Source organism: Carettochelys insculpta, chromosome 6 (assembly GCF_033958435.1).
Source record: "Carettochelys insculpta isolate YL-2023 chromosome 6, ASM3395843v1, whole genome shotgun sequence".
Classification (NCBI taxonomy): domain Eukaryota; kingdom Metazoa; phylum Chordata; order Testudines; family Carettochelyidae; genus Carettochelys; species Carettochelys insculpta.
The window spans coordinates 41,866,722-41,886,391 of record NC_134142.1 but is presented as its reverse complement, the minus strand read 5'-3'; the positions used below and the strand labels follow the sequence as shown (position 1 = coordinate 41,886,391).

General features: G+C 51.7%; 1 protein-coding gene across 6 annotated transcripts in view; it reads left to right on the top strand.

Annotated features, from left to right (window-relative positions):
* Positions 1 to 19,670, top strand: part of TMEM63C (transmembrane protein 63C) — a 116,459-nt gene that overhangs the window by 62,609 nt on the left and 34,180 nt on the right. For 2 of the 6 annotated variants that reach the window (XM_074996724.1, XM_074996723.1), the window contains exon 1: positions 1,282 to 1,360. The exons of 3 other annotated variants lie outside the window; for them this stretch is intronic. The gene's annotated coding sequence lies outside the window, so the exon portion shown is untranslated. Of the gene's footprint in view, positions 1 to 1,281; positions 1,361 to 9,943; positions 10,076 to 19,670 lie in introns of those variants that run through there. One more of the 6 variants, XM_074996725.1, reaches the window with a different exon arrangement.

The window sequence follows — 19,670 nt, the reverse complement described above, 5'->3', positions numbered from 1 at the left end:
GATGGGCACAGAAAGAAGAGGCCCTACTGCACAACCTCTCTTATGTTGGTGCATGCTCAGCCTGTGGCCCTCGCTCTTGCTGGGCCTAAGTTTCAAAGTGCTGAATTTTAACCATTGTTGAAAACAGGCACCGTTTCAGCAAACATGAAAGCAGCTACCTGCAGCCTCCACTGCCAATGGTAAAGGACTCTTGGAAACTTTCGGCCCTTCATAGGTAAGGATTTAAAATGCAAAGGCAGGGAATTGGGGATAACACAGGGAGCCTTTTTCCCCAGGCCATTGCCTCCAAACTCTCCCAGGCTAGGGATGCCGTCTCTCTCCTTTTTTGCAAGGTCAGCTATTCTCTTTCAGGGCATGTCGGCTAGAACAGCCCATGAGGGAACAGTGCCAGAATCAGAACAAGGTGCAGAGATTTGCCTCATCATGGGTATGGTGAAAATTCATTCCTGATCATCAGGGGACAGGTATTCCCCTCACCCTCCCTCTTTCCCCTTTAGCATCTGCTCCTGGTTTCTGCACGTGGCCCAGATCTGCACTAGCTTGTCCGGGTGGCCACGTTTCTGTGCAGGGATCTGTAGCAGTCTAGCCTGCGTGAGCTTTGTCCTTTTGTGCAGCTCATCTCCACATCTGCATTGGCCAACGTGGTCACAGGCTGAGCCCCCCGGACCCAGGGACCGCTGACAGGCATGTAGGTAGGCCCCATTCCCTCCAACACTTTTCACGGGTCGTCTGCGCCCTTGGTAATTTGCAGACCGTCCCTTAGCTGGGGCGGGGGCGAGCGGCGGGGCAGGGCTCTTGCTGCGGCATTACTATAGTGCAGAAGGGCGGAGCTGAGCGGGGAGAACCCTCAGGGCGCCCTGCTGCCGGTGGTTCGCACGGAGGCCGTGCGCCCCCCCCTTGTCTCTTCATGTTCAAGCAGAGAAGCGGCTCTGCCGCCCAGGGCTCCCTGGGGAGGGGTTGGGAGGACACTGCACCGAGCGGCTCATTGCCCAGCCACCACCCCGAAAAGGGAGCTGGTCTGGGGAAGGGGAAAGCGAAGGCGAAGGCGGGGGGCGGGGGTTCCTCGCTGGTGCTAAAAGGGAGGCGCCGTCGATGTTTGCATCTGGTACTTTGCAGACGATCCCTGCGCGGGTTTGTTGTGGTGCTCGGGGCGCTTGCGGAGGCTGATGTCGCTCAGCCCTGTTCTTTGCCAGGTCCGGCCAGCTCGTGAGAGCCGCGGGGCGGGGCGGGGCGGTGCTGAAGTGACTGTTGTGCAGCTGGTAATTGGCAGACGCTCCCTGAGCCGGTGGGGCTGGCTGGCTGGTTGCTGCTGCTGCTGCTGCTGCTGAGGCGGACTGAGCGCCCCGCTGCCCTCTTGCAGGTAGGGGACAAAAGCCTTTCATCTCTCCCTCCCCCAGCGCAGGGGGACGCCTTTCTGCGCATGGGGAGAGAGGCTTCAGGGCGCAGGGCAGCTGCTTTCCCCGGAGCCCGCTCTTCCCAAGGCAGGCGCTGAAAGAGGCAATGTTGGCATTGCTCGCCCACGAGGAGGGCGCGGGGTCTGGCCAAGGAGATTGATGGAGGGGGCATTGGGCAGATGGGCGAGGAGGTCGCTCAGCGTGGACGGGCTTTCTCCCCTGCCTGGTTTTCGAGTTAGGCTAGAAAAGGGGCCGCAATGGGGCTCAAACTCTCAGATCATGCGGACCAGTGGCTGAGCTCTAATTCCGTGGCAGCTTGTCCTGGGTCAGCAGGACCTCGTGCAAGAAGGTGCGTTTAAAGCAAAGCAAAAATAAAAATTTAAAACCAAGCCCTGTTGAAAGGAAAGAGGGAGGATCTCTGGGTATCCCCTAAGGTTTGCTTGGAAGATCCTGGCTGCAGGGGGGGAAGCATCCCTGTGGAGCTCTGGGTGTTGGAAAGGGGCTGGAGTTCTTTTCGGCTGCGTAAGTTAGGTAGAAAAAACCCGAAGTACTCCCAGAGCCTGGAGTTGATTTTTCTTGCTAACCCCGGCTTGTACAATTTGGCTGTTTTCTTACACTCATAAGGCTTTCTAATGGCACCTTCTGTGACTTATTGCTACTCCTTATCCTTGTCCACATTTCCCATTTCAAGAAAGCAGGGTGGGGAGAGGGTGATGTATCTGGGATGCAGATCAGCATTGGTTATGGCAATGGGGGTGATTTTTACATAATTACACTTTTAGCTCTTTTCTATAGAGTGGTGATGATGATGATGATAAGTGATATTTACAGAGCATTTCAGCCTTAGATTCCAAAGCACTTGCTTAAGGCAGGTAAGCAATGTTATCACAAGTGGGGAAACTGAGGTATAGCTAGGTGGCTGGACTTCTCTGAAATCGCACAATATGTCAAATGATATAGCCAGGTATAGACCTCCCATCTCTGGACTCCCACTATGAGTCCTTATATGTTGGACTGTGCTGCTCCTTCCCTGCATGGTTGACAAAAATGTTGTGCTGCCTCCTCTGTGTCATTCCAGGGCTTGTTGTCAGTTTCCCACGTCATCATGGCTTCAAAATTCTCCTTCCTGGAGCTGTGCCTGGTGATATGGGAAATGCCAGGAAATGCTTCATACTGACAATGAGAGAGACTTTTTTACCTCAGTTCACATCAAAACACTATGCGGGGGAGGAGAAGGCACTGGGACATTGATGACCCCAAGTGAAAGTAGCTGTGGGCTTGGGATGATCTAATGCTCTGGCCTAGCTGCTCACTCATGGTTCATGACTTCATCCAAAGCTGTCCAGAGATAAGTAACTCTGCTGTCTCCTTTGCTTGCTGCCTCTTTCAATGTAATGAATGGCTGTGGAACACGGTGTGTTTATAATGTACGATCGTTTGCTGATAGATTATTTTTCAGGAGGCAAAGCCTTGGCTGGCCCAGGTTCTGTCTTTGTGGGTGTCTCCTTTTAACTGTTAGATGTATTGATTGTTCAGTGAGATCTTCCTCAGTGTTCTTGTGTTCCAGACAGTTCCAGCAGGGAACGGTGTTAGTGTCTAGATATAGGTTCTCTCTGCAAACTTGGCAATTCTGCTGTGGTGGGGCGGAAATCTAACTAAAATCAGGCCAAGAGAACAAAGAAGCACGAATAGCTCCATTCCCCAGCTCTCAACTGGGGGAGTGACTCCCCTTCCCAAAACATGCAGGGGCTGAAAGATGATGTTCCACTCAAGACAAGGCTGAATTTCTGTCGGGGGTGAGTGACTCCTAGGTATGTGTCATGTGGAATGAGAGGTGCTGGGGAAAAGTGCACAGCTTTTATTGTTATTGGGGAAAATACAGGAAAAAGAGTCACACAGGAGTAGAAAGCTGTGCAATGGACAAGTGCAGCCCACTGAATCATGGGTGGAGACAGGGAGAGCCTTGCTGGTCCCCTGCTATCCTGCCCCTCCTCAGGCTGACGCGTCTAAACTGGCATGGTGCAGAGTAGAACAGGGAGTGGGTGGAGGGACAAGAGGAAATCTCTCAGGAAGGAACTGCTGTGATTGGTCCAGAATACATCCTCCTGCAGGGCAATGCAAAAATCCAGCATTTCAGTGTCTTTCGTCCACAGCCAAAACACAGCCTTTCAGCCTCTGCAGTTTTGCTTCTCTCTTATTTATGTAGCAGTATCTTGGCTTTCCTGCAACTATGGTGTAAGCATACCTGAAGGCATTCAAGCCCTTCATATTACACAGTAACACTTGACTTTTCTGTAATGTGTTCTCCTCTTCAAAAACATTTACAAAGGTTAACTAATTAATCACCAGCAGCTCGAAGCATATGATGATCCTGCAATGTGTGATTGTAATAACAGCTCTGGTGGCCGTTGTTAGTTATTACATATACAGAGGTGTGCATGGTGCCTTACAGACAAATAAAATATGACAGGCTTTAGCTCCAGGAGCTTCTGGTTTGTTAAATTAAATCAGATTTGAGACTGTCTCTCCCCTCTCATAGAAAGAGGGATTGTCAGTGTTTTTCCAGTATTACCCCATTTCTCCAAGAAAATATATCCTTCTTTACATTGTGCTGATTAAATAAAGTATTGCAGAGACAGAACCAACTTTCTACCACCCACAACTGAATTTAACTGATATTAAACTAATCAGTCACGTCAATCCTTATGAAAATGTCAGTATTTTCATGGTGTAAGAGCTAACTATTTTATATGAATCATGTAAACAAAATTGCATTCTACATTAATCAGTCTTGCCTTCTAAGAAGCAGCACTTCTTTACATTAAACATTTACAGAATTTAAATGTGTGTCATTCTTATAGCGTCATTTGGAGGAAATAATTGCATCACTTAAGAGAGAAGCCTGAGGAAAGGCAGGTTTGATTTTAGACTCTTACAAGACTTAAATTGCATTTCTTTTAAATTGTTCATAATTCCTCAATTCAAAAATCTAGAACTTCTAGAAAAAAATCTAGAAAAAGTTTACTTGTGATGTTTGAAAACTGGAGAAATAGCCTTCAATCCTTTGCTTGTTAAGCTCTATCGGGGTAAAGTTTGCAGTTGAAAGGTCTGAGCAGTGGTTCCCAACCTTTTCACTAGTGCGGACTCCCACTTACCCTGCCTCCAAACTGTTTCTGGATCCTCAATCATCCGCAAAACTGTTGGCAGACCTCCATCAAATCAGTTGTATTTTCTGTGATCATTTTTATTTATCTTTTATTTTTTTCGTGAACCCCCCACAACCACAATACTCTCACAGACCTGCAGGGGTATGCAACCTGCGGCTCTGGAGTCACGTGTGGCTCTTTAAGGGCTTCTTTGGCTTCCAGCTAAATAATTGCAAAGTTTTATAAAACAAAAAACAAAAACAAAAACTGCCGATTATTTTTGATAAATGATGAATGTCTAAAAGCCCCAAAGTGAACAGCTCCTATTGAGCTAGCAAATGATACGTGATCTTGAAAGGTTGGATAACTACCCCCAGCGTCCTCCAGAGAGAGAGAAGATACAGGAGTGAAAGTCAGGAAGACAGTGGTGCAAACGCACGCACACAGAAAGTGTGAAGAAACAGATTATGTAAAAAATTTGTGAATGTCCTGCAGTAAACATACATCACATTACAAATCGTGTGCGCACTGGTCTTAAAACAGGGGTTACAAAAAGTATGGTTTGACATTATTTATTAAGGACTGTCTTTTATTCATATGCGTTATGGCTTTTGATTGATTGAGTTTTGTACTGAATTGTAAAAAATGGCTCTTGTTGCTATTTTGGTTGCTGACCCCTGGTCTGGAGTGTTTGGGGCGCGGACAGTGGGTCTGATAATGACATATGGAATTCGTCTGGACTAAGGACCAAATCTGTAAAGGCATTTAGGTGCTTTGAGGTGCAGGTAGGCACCTCCTGTGATTTTTCAAAAGTACCTGGATGCCTAATTCTCAGTGAAGCCAGTGGGAGTTAGTGCCCATATGCTTTAAAAGCCCACCAGATGTCTATCTGCCCCTATAATGCCTGAGTACCTTTAAAAATCCAGCCCTGAGCCATCAGTTCACACCTACCTCTGATTTATAGTTTGACAGTGACAAAGTATGGTTAGCAGGTGGTGACTTTCTTAGTTTATAACTGAACTCCTATCACAGCTAAATGTGCCTGTAGGAACTCTTTGTCTTGCAGTAGCCCCTACGGGCTTAAGCCAGGCCTGGGATCTCCACGTGCTAGATGCTGTGCAAGCACTTAGCAAAAGACTAGCAGAATGTACGCAGACAGAATGGGAAGGGAGCAGAGCCAGAGAGGAGAAATGGCAGGTTACTGGCAGAGCTGGGGTTAGATCCCAGCTCTCCTCATTCCCACTCCAGTGCTGTGGCTCCTAAAACACACCTCCTGTTGGTGCCTTGGGCTTACACAGTCCTGCGATCTCTGTTACTCATCCTCCCGTGTTTGTCACACACTCTTGTTGTGTCTCTGTGTGTGGGTCTTATATCAGACTCTGAGCCCTTCAGCAGAGGGATCGTTCGTACCGCACCAGGCACAAGCCCAGCTGTGGTCTCAGAATACTACATTAGTATAATTTACTGCTAATAAAAAGTGCCCTTTCAAGTGTCCGCCCTTACGGCTCTTGTGGACGGTCCCATGGCAGCCCTCTGCTAAGTAGCACATGGGTGCAATTTCTCCTCGTGCAGAGCATACAGCGAAACCCTTCAAACAAAAGCCAACATCCATGTGACACTAAAGGGCTGGTGGGGCAGAGGCAGGAGCCAGGAACATCAGACTGAAGCAGATATCAGAGGCTGCCACAATGGACGTGACCTCCGCAATGATGGAAGGGCCCCGTGTCATCCCAGTGGGCGCTTCCCTGCCTGGGGCGTGACTAGCAGGGTTCATGCTAAATGCTTCCCTTGGTTTCCTTGCATGGTTCAGGTTGGCTGTAGGGAGATGAAGGTGCTCTGAGCTGCCTGGATCAGAGAGGACAGTAGAGCCCCATGGGGTACTTCACCACCAGAGGCGTTGTCTCATCGGCTTTGTGGCAAGTGCAAGATGCCCCGAGGGCGATCCTCACAGCGCAGTTTGTGGGGGTGGCCAGAAGTTTGCATGCTTGTGCAGTTCTCTCAGACCTGCGTATGTAACCCACACACCGAGGTGTGGTTAACTGTCCTGTGGAGGGGCATCTAGCGTACTTCTCAGAGCGAGTAGGAGTGTCCTCTACAGCCTAAGCTGAGAGGCAGCTGGTCTTTAGCTCACGCTGTAGAGTTGCCTGTGCTAAGCTCCAGAGGTCCCCAGTTCAAGCCTGCATGTGGGCATTACACAAACACAGGCTTCAAAACTCCTTGGAAGAGATTCCTGGATTTTCCTGCCTCCAGCTGGGTTGGGAATCCACTCAGAGCGGTGGTTGGTGGGTGTGTCAATGCATCAGCTTCAGTTTGCCAGCAGAGCTGGGCAGGAGGGAGATACCAGAGTGCTGGAACAGCAGCGTGAGCGTGGGTTTGTGCTTCGAGCAGTTCTTGCCGCACTTGTGACGGGGGTAGCCTTAGAGCTGACTCGACACTTTGGTCACCAAGGGTGTGTCTACTGCAATTAAACACCCCCAGCTGGACCATGTAAGCTGGTGTGGGCTGTAAATTGCAGGGTGGATGTTTGAGTGCAGGCTGCAGCCTGGGCTCGTGGACTCTGTGAGGAGGGAGTGTCCTACAGCCTGGGCCTCGGCCCCAGCCTGACCCTCTGCACCTGAATTTTACAGCCCTGTGGGCCTGAGTTGGCTGACACAGGCCAGCCTTGGGTGTTGAACTGCAGTGTAGACATACGTGGTAGTGGTACCAGCTGTCTCTTCACTCGAGGAGACTTCACTGAGGGAATGGGTGCTCAGCGGCTTATGTTGGCAGGAGGATGGCCAGTTATGAGAGCAATCAGCCCATCAGCTGGAAAGAGTTAAAAGCTGGGGAGGAGAGCAGGGCAAAGAGCAGGGGGTGCACATGGGCTACCCAGCCCCATCCCTGCCCGCCCTGCTGGGGATTACCTGGGGCAGGGGACAGCCAGACAGCGGCAGCCAAAGGGGATCGCCTGTCTGCAGCCTCCCAGCACTCACCATGGGACCTTCCCCACCCGCTGAGCCTCACTTCTCTGTGGGCGGCTGGGGTCTCATTTGCAGTGAGAGAGAGGCCAGAACTGTCTCCTTTGACCCAGACCCAGGGGCGTCTGGAACAACTTGTGTAGCAAAGGTGCTGAGATCCATTGAACCAGACTGTGAATCCTGCGGTATGTAGTGGAAAACACTTCAAGCTGGAGCAGCAGCTGCCCTCCTAGTTCCAGGACCTGGGCTAGATCCAAGCGTCCCCAAAGCCTGAGGGCATTTGGTGCTGGGATTTGGGTTTAGACTCCGCTCTCGTTTTCACGTGGGAAACCCCCTAATCCTGCACCTGGTCCTGTGCCAGAGTTGAAAATCTCTCACGCCATGTCTTCTATTTTGATCCAATAGTGGGAGGCAGTGGGAGCAGAGCTGTGTCAGCGTGTTGTCTCTAGTCCAGGGTTAGTGGGACTAACCTGTGTAACTGGATTCTGTAATGGAGCCTCAGTGACTGGCCTGAGGGGTAGGTGGCAGAACAGGACGTGGGCCAAGTCCGTCCTAGGGATGAAGCATGCCCACGGTTTGTTTGTAGTGGTTTGAGTTTTCTCCAATGGCACCTCTCTTGGCGTGTAGATTAAAAAGTTAAAAGGCACCTGCTCTGCAGCTCGTGTCAGGTGCCTGCTGCCTGGGCCAAAGGAAACATCCTGTCCAGAGGATGCGTAGCTCACCCCTTGCTTACTCAGTGACAGAAATGGATTGGCCATGAGGAATATGACTAGCAAGTGTGGCAGTGCTGGGGCTTTTGGAGATCCAGCTGGGCCCCTTTCTCTGCTGGCGGGAGAGGGGCTTCCCTTCGATGGCCCTGCAAGGGTGACTGGGGGCTAACAGCCTGCTGCAGCTGTAACTGCCCACAGGCGGACTCAGGCCTCTGGGATCTCTGGAGCTTAGTGCATGGGCCTCTGCAGCTTGAGCTAAAAACTGAGGCCTTCTCAGGTGAGGCTGCAGAGGACACTCATTCTTTTCCTCTGTAAGTGGTCTAGGTGCCACTGCAGGGTGGTGAACGGTGCCCCTCGGAGCGTGGATTACACAGCTCCCACTGACGTCCACAGCAGATGGGTGGGTGCAGCTCAAGGGCTTGTCTAACAGCTCTTTCTGAATAACTCTGTGTTCCAGGCTAACGGTGTCTTACAAGTTCAGTAGTCCATTCCTCTCCTGGGCACTTCCTCTGCTAGAAGAAGCAAGCGTGTGCAATCCCAGGCAGCGTCTCCTCTAATTTTTTCCAACCCTGTGTAGAATAAATTTTCTTATGTGCATAGACGCATGTACAGATGTGAGCCACCAGTGGTAACACATGCTGACTGCTGTGGGCAGCTCTGTGCTCTCTGGGCAGCATTTCAATCTCTCCTGGAGGCTGCCCACAAGCGCAGCTAACAGGAACTACTGATCAAGACCTGTATCTTCACAGAACAAAAAAGCAGTCCGGGAGCACTTTAAAGACTAACAAAATGATTTACTAGGGGATGAGTTTTCGTGGGACAGACCCACTTCTTCAGATCTGGAAATTCTGATAAATGAAAACTGAGGTGAAGGGGGTTTAACAGAAAGATAGAAAAAAATGAAATCAAAGCTGCCAAATCAGTTGTTTCATTTTTTTTCTATCTTTCTGTTAAATTCTGCTTTTGTGTTTAGTGCAGGAAACCATTTCTCTCATAACTCCCTGGCTGTCCCCCTGCAAAACCTAGGAACTGCTGAGTCCTCTGATAGGACCCAGGCCTGTACCCAGTGCCCCACAATCTTGTGGCAAATTCTGCTGCAAGCTGCATGTGTTGCTGCAGCTTCACTTAAATCTAAAACCAGGATTTCATGGTGAGTCACGTGGAATAAAACCATCCCAACAGGGGCCTCTGAGTTGTTCATTTTGATACTCAATTTCCTTTCCCCACAGTCAGTTTTCCGAGTGGTGCAGATTTCGGTACTGACAGGGCAGGGCTGGGTTGTGGAAGCTGCCCCGGGGTGGTTGGGGATTTTGGCAGTTGCCTAGGGGCCAGAGGGGAGGAGGGGGGGACTGGCACCTGACAAGGTGTAAGAGGCAGCGTGAGTTTGTGAGAGAATGGGTTAGCTGAGCAGCTCCCCAGGTGGGCTGGCTGGTGGTGTTTGTGACCCGCCCCTACACACACACACACACACAGAGAACAGCACACAGCTAGCCATCTTGGGTGTATATTAAAAGTCCTTTTGTAAGCTGTCTCCCCCGTCGGCCCAGCCTTAGCACACTTGAGTGCGAGCTGGCAAGCCTGGCCTCACACACTTGCAAGCTGTCCCTTGGCCAAAGCTCACCTGAGCTGAGGAAGCGGCGGAGATGCCAAGTGACGCCTTTCCAGCCCTCTGGCTTGGCTTGGCTTTCTGCTGTTTTCTTTTGCAGCGCAGCATTAACAACACGGAGAGTCTGCTGGAGGCGGCCCGGGGATGCAGCTTTGCCAACTGGGCAGAAGGGGCTGAAGCTTATTACCCTGAGTGGAGCGCTGGCAGCACTTCAGCAACTGCTGAGCTAGGCTGGCTTCACCAGATGGGATCGGCCAGGGATGTATGTGGCTTTCTGTAGCCTCCCCTTCCCCCCCGCCCCGGATTTCCTATCTGTGATACTGACACCCTTCTCTTCTGTCCCTCCCATGTCCCTTTGTGTAAAGAGGGTCCCTGATGTCAGAGGCTGAATGTGGAACATCCTATGATCCAGAGACTTCAGGCCTGACTGCCCGTGAAGTTAGCTGCTTCTATATGCAACTTCCCCCACTGTTTGCAGGGTTGATTTCTTCACATTAGCTCATCCTCCCCACTCCCCAGATAGCCCAGGGTGTGCTCAGCTCTCTCACCTAATCCAAGAGGAGATTCCAGTTTGCCCTGCCAGCCCACTTTCTTTCTCCGCCTCTTCTGGTGCCTCCCACGCCTACCAGCCTGGCCTGTGCATGTGCCCTGACCTGGCCATTTCTGCTTTGCTGCCAAGGGAACAGTCTATGTCTTGTGTTTTCTCGGCCGTATTAATCAGCTGTGAAATTCCTGCAAGTATCTGGGAGCTGCAGCTAACCCGATATTGCTGTGAACATGTGTTTAGAGAAGCAGAGCTCGACAGCTCTGGTCCTGACAGAAGGAAAGCCTGACCCTGCATAGTGCTGTGTCCTTAGGATAAGCCAGCTGGGGTCATGCAGGGGAGGAAGTTCACACTGCCTCTGCCTGCCTCCTTCCCTCTTTCTGAGCAATACAATCTGCAGAGGGGTAAATCCAGGATTTCCAGCCCCCTGAAAGTGATCCTCGGAGTGTGTGGGGATGAGGGGAAGGAGCTTAGCTGCCTGCAGACACATTACAACTTACTCATCCAGCACTGGCTAGAGATGTACTGAAAATTCCCAGCCCTAGCACCTTCCACCTTTTTTCTAATGCCCCAGCTGCTCCTTAGCAGAGGTTTTCCCCGGGGGAAAAAGGCTGGCGACTGCATGCCTGTGGCGTGCCTGCCCATGGGGAAGTGGCTAAGGATTTGCTCGGCTGTGTGTGGGGGGTGGGGGTGGGGGGGATTCCCCTGCAGTGATCAGGACAGGGTGTATTCTCAGCACTTGGCATTAGCATGCTGGGAAGAGGTGGAACACAGAGTGCTCTTCAGAGCTGCATGACTGCGCCTCTCTGTGTGCTTAGAAGAAGCCATGTTGTTTAGCAGTGGAGTCTGTCTTCTGGGTCCCCCCCAGGGTGTGAGGGCTGGAGGGCCGTTGTGTGCCTCCGTGAACGGGGAGGCGGCCCCAGCTGGTTGCCTCGTCCGCAGCCTCCGGCAAGAGAAACGCACCGACTGCTTTCTCCGAAGAGAGCTTGCTCGCCAGGCATGGGGAGCAGTGAGCTGGTGGGATCACTGGGTGGCTGAATGCAATGGCCTCCCCTGGAATCGGCCTGACTCTGGGCCTGGCACCCCGTGCCTGGGAGAATGCCATGCAATCGCTAATTCCCACTGTGCTAGAGCGCTTGTTTTAATCTGCCTTCAGGAGAGAGCATCTTCGCTGGCAAAGCTCTCCTAGCTCCGGCGGGAAGAAAACCACCCACCGACTACTAACCTCTCTCCCTTCAGCCCAGCGAAGCACCGGCTCAGTGGGGCGTCAGAGGGACTGTTACCCCCCCTGAGTCAGTCACACACCCACTACCGCCCCCTGGGGCACTGGAATCAGCACTGACCGAGATCAGCTGCTGCCTCAGTTGAGTCCTGAACACCAGGCCTGCAGCACTGCACCTCCGAGCACTGTGCAGAGGAGCCAGGGCTTAGGGTGTGTCTGCGCCATGGCAGGGCTAGCGAGAGGGGAGGCAAGCAAAGGGCAGCAGAGGTGACATGTAACCAGCCACTGCCTGGCACCTGCCTGCATCCACTAACCACTGCAGCCAGTGCCAGCTAGAAATGGGATGGAGGGCAACTGCTAGCAGAGAGCCGTCACGCAGCAGGGCTGAGATGATGGGCTGACAAGGGGAACAGCTGGCCCCACCCACTGCATCTTCACCCTGCCACCAGCCTTACACACCCACCCCATCCCCAGCCACTGACCCCTCCCTTCTCAAGGCTGGTGGGCAGGTGGCTGGTGAGCAGGATCCATCTGACCAGCAGCAGAGCCCTCCAGTGCTGATGGGGGTGGAGACAATACAGGACAATGTGCCCATTTTTAAGAAAAAGTTTGGACCTCCCCAGGGGGCTTAAATATGGGACTGTCCCTTTAAAAGCGGGACAGCTCATCACCCTATGTTTATTTCCCAGGGGCTTTCAGACCTCCTCTTGGTGGGACTGAGACATCGCTTCCGGGCTGGGTCCCTGGCCTTTCTCCGGCTGGGGAGAAGGGTGTCCCCTGTGTTTGTCTGTAGTAGGTTTGCTGCCTGTGTGGGCATTGTGTGGAGCTGGGAATGGCTGTGTGCTGTATCTGATACTCACTAATCCACCCACGCAGTGCAGCCGCCCACGCCGCCAGCCAGCAGCCAACAATGCCTGCAACCGGCAAAGTGCAGGAGAGGTGAAAGAGGTGAAACCAGATCCCCTGCCCCTTACTGTCAAACCGGGCTCATCTTGTGCACTGCTTCCCGGCTCAGCCCTGTGTGCGAGGCTTCCCCTGCCGCTCTGCTGTTTTTCCTCCTCATCCAAGTCTCCAGATCTGGCAGGTCTGGGTCCCTGTGCGAGGGGTGGAACGGTTGGGTAGCAATGCTGGTTCCAGCACCCTGTGATGAAATTCATCCTCCTCTGTGCAGAGCTCTCTCTCCTTGGCAGCCACCCGGAGCGGGTGACGCTGGTATTCCACTGGGCGGGGGCAGAAAGGGTGTGTCACTGAGTTATGTCCTCACTGGCCTAGAAGATTTAGGTTCCAAAAGCTTAGGTGTTCCATAGCGCTGCTCCCTGTACTGCTTCAGTTCCCTCTGTGATCCCACAGCCAGGAGACAGAGCTGCCATCAGGGACTCCAGCATTGCCCAGTGCATTGTTTCTGCTCAGCTGGAGGCAGGTGGAGCAGCAGGGACTTGTGAGTGGGAGAGACGGGTCCTGCTCTCCGTTTCGGTCTGATATGGCTGCAGAGTCTGACTGTCTTTTCCCTCGGGTGGCTGTTTGGTGTCTGAACTGCTTCCGAGTGGGACCAGAACCCACAACGCAGAGCAGCGTCAGAGCTGGGCAATTTGAGCACAGGGGCCAGGACTGTTCTACTGGCCTCAAAGGGCCTCCCAGAGCAAGGTAGCAGAAGGCGAGATCTACTCCTGCCCCTCCTCGGTGGATACGCAGAAGCCCCCAGGCATGGGGACTGTCAAACCAGGACTAGCTCACTTGAAAGTGAAGGCTGCGGGTGTGAGTGGGGCCAGGGCAGTGGGGGCGAGAGAGGTCACCTTCCCCGAGTGGTACCATTCCCAGCCTGTGTTTGTCCAGCTGGCTGGCTCTTCCCTATGTCACGACCATGGTCTGGGTTGCCCCCGCTGTCTCTCTGTCCCAGCAAGGCATGCACACTGCTAAGCATGCCCCGCAGACACAGTCACAGCTCAGTGGGGGAAGAGCCACAAAGGCCTGGTAGGAGCTGCCCTGTCTGGGTGCAGAGGTTGGGCAATGCACTCCCCTTTGCACCGTGCTTTCTTCCATGTGTCTGGTAATGCACATGGAAAGGGACACCAGGTACTCCCTTGTCTTGCCTGTATATCTCAGTGAAGTTCTCTCCCCCACCCCCACATCAAGAGAACACCTCACCTTTCTTCAGCACTACCAGCACGGAACACCACTGTCAGCTTGCTTTGAACTCTGGCTGGCGTATGTTATTTGATAAGGGACAAGAGTTAAGGCTTCCGTTCTCCCCACACGGCACAGCTCCATGGGCGGCCTCCTGCAGCTTTGGCAAGGGGCACAGAGAGCAAGTGGGTGTGCCAGCCCTCCCCACCACTCACAGCGCTCCAAAATCCTGCCAGTCTTCTGGAAAACAGCCAGGTGTTCTGCAGCAACGTTCCCACCAGCTCTCACTGACTCTTAATAGCTGGATTCCCCCACACAGAGGTTATGTTCTGACCTGGTGCCCAATGCACAGAGACAGAGGGACTCTGCCCAGATTCTCTTGCTTTCACTCCAATGCTCTGGTCTCTGTGTGCATATGGCTGGGATTAGGCAGAGCAGACCAGATGCTGGCGAAAGGGGTGGGCTTTGCCTGACTCTCTGAACAGAAGATGTTTCAAAGCCTTTTTAGATGCTGGCGAGATCATTTATTCATGGCTTCTGTTGTGTTCCTGAACTTGGTATGCTCTGATCCTAACTTTTTGCTGTGCCTCAGTCCCCAAGTGAGAGAACAAGCAATAACTAACAGGGGCCAGGAGCTGTCTTCCTGCCAAGGGCTGAGTGGGGCAGCCCAAGGGTGTTTCTAGGATGGTTTCAGAGGCTGCTGTAAGTCTTAATTTTAGCTGAGACCTAGCAGCTGGCCTCAGCTGGGCATGTGGTTGTTAATTAAGGACCACTGCTGCGCCATGGCTGCTCCAGGATGTGTGGGCACCTCTCCATTTCTACTGGGTGCTGAAGCCCTCTGTGGTATCTACAGCCTGAGGGGGACTGGAGCAGCTGCCTCCCTTTCGACGCGCCCTCTGGAGACTATGTTCCGAAGGGACATTGCCAGCTCAAACGGGGACCCAAATGTAGGTTCAGTAAAAACAGACTCTTGTGAGTCCTAAAACCGGTAGAATTGTTTCTCTGCTTTGGTTTGGTTTTTGAATATATTTGAACAGAAGCCATTTTAATTTAAGCAGATGAACATTCCCCTTACATTGTGTGCAACCCAAATGCTGCATGCGAATTGTGCGCTGACCTTATTTAAACTTCATGCCTAAGCCGATAGCATCCCTAAAGGGACAGCTGTTAACAAGACAGATCTGGGACAAAAGTGGAGAATTTTACTTTCCTGTTCGGGGGCCTGGGAGAGAAACAGTGCTAAACTATTATCCCAGTATGGGCAGGGGCAGGATAACCCAATTGGCGAGCATTGGATTAGGAAGTGGGAGCCCTGAATTACCTTTCCAGCCCTGCCACTGATTTACCATGTGACTTCAGAAGTCACTTCAGCCCTTTCATTTCCCCAGCTGTGAAATAGGAATAGTGATTGTCATCTGCCTTGATAACACCACCGGTGAACAGCATCTGTGTTAAGTATTGCTGAGGCAGTGGGGTGAATGACACTTAACAAATTGGTCCTTGCCTTGGGGATCTCGGTCTGACTAGTTAATACTTCTCTGGGGCTTTCCTAATACAAAGTGCAGCATAAGTGCTAAATATTGTCACTGTAAAGGCACTGAGTGTGCACAGCAGGGTATTGAAATAGAGACCAGAGACTGGAGTCATAGTGGGACGGCTTTGCAGGACGTGAGTGGGTAATGATATTTGTGCAAGATTGGGAAGCAAGAGCCTGGAGGGAAGGGAAGAGCTACACTTCAGCTTGGCCCTGCTCGTAGTGCTCGTGCACATTCTGCTGAGGAACTGGGACTACGCCACCTGCTCACCTGCGCTGGGAGGAAGAGCGGGGATGAAGATCCTGTTCTGCTCTCAGCGTGCCGAGACAAAGAGGCGCCTTTGGCTCAGCAGATCCATCTCATAAATGACGTGATCTGAACCACTTTTCTGAAAATCTCCAAGAGAGAGCCAAGCGTGGCCTGATCCTCCATCCTGACTCCTTCCCCTGCTCCCGGGCAGCCAAACGTCTTGTGTGGAGCAGCGCAGCACGCAGGGAGCAGACTCCTAGCAGCTGCTCAGCACGTTCCCTCCAGAAGGTTTGTGTTCCTCTAAGAAGGGCACTCGCTAAATACAAAAACAAAAACTCGGAGTGTGTCAGCTGCTCTCCCTGAGCAAATTCAGCTGAGACAAAAGGACATTTTTCAACCCAAAACTTCCTTTTCCAAACATTTCCATCAGCTCTGCTAAACGCATACAAATATCTTAATTGCCATCCTAGCTTTCAGAAAATCTTGAGCCCTAATTAGAGTGTCCCTAACTGATTGCATGGCCCATGAGCAGCAGGAATATAGGATTTGTATATGCCCTCTGCTGGGTTTCAGCCAATAGAAGGTAAGTCTCTCCTTTGCATGCACACCCGTTCACCTGCCATTACACCCGGAAGAGGACAGTGGTGATAGAGATGCAATAACCGCTACAGAGCATTTCCTCCATTCTCTGTAACATCATTCCTTTAAGAGATCTGAACTGTGTGGGGTTAAATTCCTATTTGCTGCTTACAAAGGCAGCTTCCCATCCTTCATCGTCCTCACTCCCATCTTGATACACATCACATTTCACAGAAATGCCATGGCTGGAGTGGCAGGGATGTAGCCACACCCCCTTACACCCTGCACAAGGAGAGAATGGTAAACCTTGAGAGCGCGTGCAGGGAGCCCTCGGTTGTGAATAAGTACCCAACTGTGTGACTGTATCAACAAAGTTTATACGCGGGGATCACTTTATCTTCCATGAAGATTCAGCCACCTCTGGGGTGGGATGAGACAGCTGTTTAACACACTATGTACCAGTTCTAAAGAGGAATGAAAGTGCAAGGGGTGGGCCAATGTAAAACGAGGGTGCTGGACTGTGCATGGGAGCTGTGAGGCACAGAGAATTAGTGTTCGTAGAATGCTTTGAGAGCCTGGGATAAGAGGTAAAATGGATAAAGAGCAAAGATAAAAGGTGATTTCTACCCCAGGAGCAGTTTCCTTTGAGAGCTTCCTCACCAGCCAAACATGCTCCCCCAGGCTCCACAGATAACTTCCTATTCCCAAGCAGCCTCCCAGCTCCTTTGGTGAGCCAGCTCAATGCCATGATCCCCATTTGACAGAGGAGGAACTGAGGTGCAGAGAGGAAAAGTGCCTGGCCTAAGGTCACACAGTGACTTGGTGGCAGACCTGGGATTGGAGCCCAGTATCTTCTCAGCCTGTGCTCAGACCACTAACCACACTTCCCAGCCAGGGCTAGGTTCTGCAGAATTGTCTCAGTCTCCTGCTGAAGCTGTTTTTCTGGAGAAACTACATCTGATGCCAGCCAAACCCAAGGCACCAGGAAAGGGCCGTCCCAATCCAATGCTATGCGGTGACGCTGCTCTGACCCTGGCTCTGAGCCAAGCAGGTAGCCAGTTGCTTATAACGTACCCTGAGGGACAGGAGAGGAGGCCCCTCTGCCTCCCTTCCTCCCCACTCATAAGCTGTGTCCTCCCTCGGCCAAGCTAACGGACTCCTTGTAGCGGGAGTGATTAAATCACTAGTGCTGAATCATACAAATCTGATGAATGACTGCAGTGACCAGGGGTGGGAGGAAGGCTGCGGGGAAGGAACAAGGCAAAGTGAGGGAGGCTTGTCAGGTTCCTCTCTCCCCTTGTGCCTGTCTCACTCTAGGTGTGGAGCGTGCCGTTCCTGCTTGGCACCGTGATAGCACAGAACCTTTGGCAGGGGAGCAGGGGAGGTTAGAGAGGACGCCACGTCGTGAAGAAGAACGAGCAGAATGCCAAACGCTGCCTGGGGCTGAGCTGATGTTCTCGGAGGCAGGGGGCAGATGCTGCTGAGGTTGCAGGTGCTCCCTCAGGAGCATTGCCTGTTGGATAGTGGCCCTGGCACTGAGTCTGCTCTGGGGATGCCAGCAGTTTACCTCAGAGCCTCTCCTTTAAGGCCTGGGCTCCTCTCCTTGGCAGTGCTTGTGCAAGCTGCAAGCAGCCATCACATCCCTGCTCAGCGGAACAAGCTGGGCAGTCCCCCTGCTTCTGCCCCACTCTGGTCGTGAGTGGTGGGGTTCCCCGGAGACCTCCACTCCATTCCCCAAGAACGCAGTTGACTCATCTTGTGAGGCGGGTTTCTCTATTTGGCACAGAGGAGAGCTCTGCTGAGTGGATCAGACTTGAGGGTTGGGGCTGGGCATAGGTCACATCGCACATCCAAGGGTACCAACCTCCCCACCTGTGCAAACATTTACACATCGCAATACGTTCACTCTATGTCCCTTGATTTGGGATTGGCTTGGATACTTTGCAGGAGTCAGTCCCTGGCCTGCATGCACTGGCCACTCACTGTGAATGTGCCATGTCGTTCTCCACCTTGTCCTTATGCTTCCAACTTCTCTTTTCCAGTCCCGAGCAACAGGGTGCACCCCCAGCAGCTCCTGTGTGCACAGGAGGTTGGGTGATTAGGTTACAGTACAAAAAGAGGTTCACAGAAAAGCAGAAGTCACAGCTCATCGCTTACCTAACCAGGGTGACAGCAAGAGATCCTGTTTCCCCCTCTCACTCCCTGTTGCCCGAGTGGGGAATGGGAGAGCCCTGGGCAGGGCATGGTGTGTTTGCTTTCCTGCCGTACTGAACTGAAGCACATTAGAGGTCACTGCGCCCTCCTATGCTAAAGCCACGTCTCCCTCTTTTGTGCTGAGTTCAGCACTGGGATATTGATGTGCTTGTTCCAGCCAGAGCTTCTTATTGATCCCTGTCTGTGATTCTGAGTCAAGGTAACCAGCTTAGGTTTCCCTCCCTACCTCTCCAGAATCACCACTGACCTTCTACTAATCACACAGAGCTGTAGATCTGAGCTGTGTCAGCTTGGGCCTGGCAAGAGGAGTTTAAGTGGCACTGACCCTGACCTTCACATTACATCTCTCCCTACATCTCACTCCCGCTTGCTGGAGATAACTCCCCCAGCGAGGACCTAGGCAGGGCAAAGAGAGCTGGAAAAATGCAGCTCAGTAAACAGTGTGATCTAGTGGGCAGAGCACAGGACTGGCCATCAAGGCTTCTAATCCCAGCTCTTCTATTGGCTCTCTGGGACCACCATGGGCCAGTCCCTTAGCCTGTTTGGGTCTGTTTTCTTATCTGTGAGCAAAGCTGATAATCCCCCAGAAATAGATGAGGGTTATGATCAGCTGTAGGTAACTATTGTTCCCCAAAGAGACTGACTGTTCATTTGAATATTGCAAACAATTTGCTTTAATGTGTTGATGATCTTTGAGTATGCATTTTCCACAAATACTCTAATGAGCGAGCATGCTGGCAGACATATTCCAGGGGAAGGGAAGTTAAGTCACTATTGGACAATATTCCTGTAAATTTCCTGTTTTTTGGAAACATGACTATATGCATATCTCACAGAGTTGAAAGGGGCCTCTAGGGGAACCATTAAGTCCAGTCCCCTGCACTTACAACAGAATCTATCCCCAACCCTTTCTCCCAACCCCAAACTAACCTACCCTAGAGCCTTGAAAGGCTCCTTCAAGGATTGAGCTCACAACCTGGGATTTAGAAGGCTAATGCTCTAGCCTCTGAGCTATTTATAATGGGACAGCAAAGTGTCTATATTACACACATCTAAGCAGACAGCAGAACTATACGACGTGTCCACAAATTTGCAGAACTCGTCTGGTAAATCATTTTGCATAACACATCTAAGAGAATCACAGGCCTCTCGTGGACAGTTTGGACAGGGAAAAAGCAGAATATGCCAAATGAATGATGAATTATGCATAAGTCAGCCCATTCTAGCTGTGAGATTTACTTAATTCTTCTCTTGGAGGTAGTGACCTCCTTTGGAGGGTCTTGACTTCCAGTGCAAAGCGTTGTTATTAATCTAGTAAGTACATAAGATGTGAAGGACAAACATTTTGTCCAAAAACAAATGTCCGTACTAAGTGAGAAAAATACAAGGC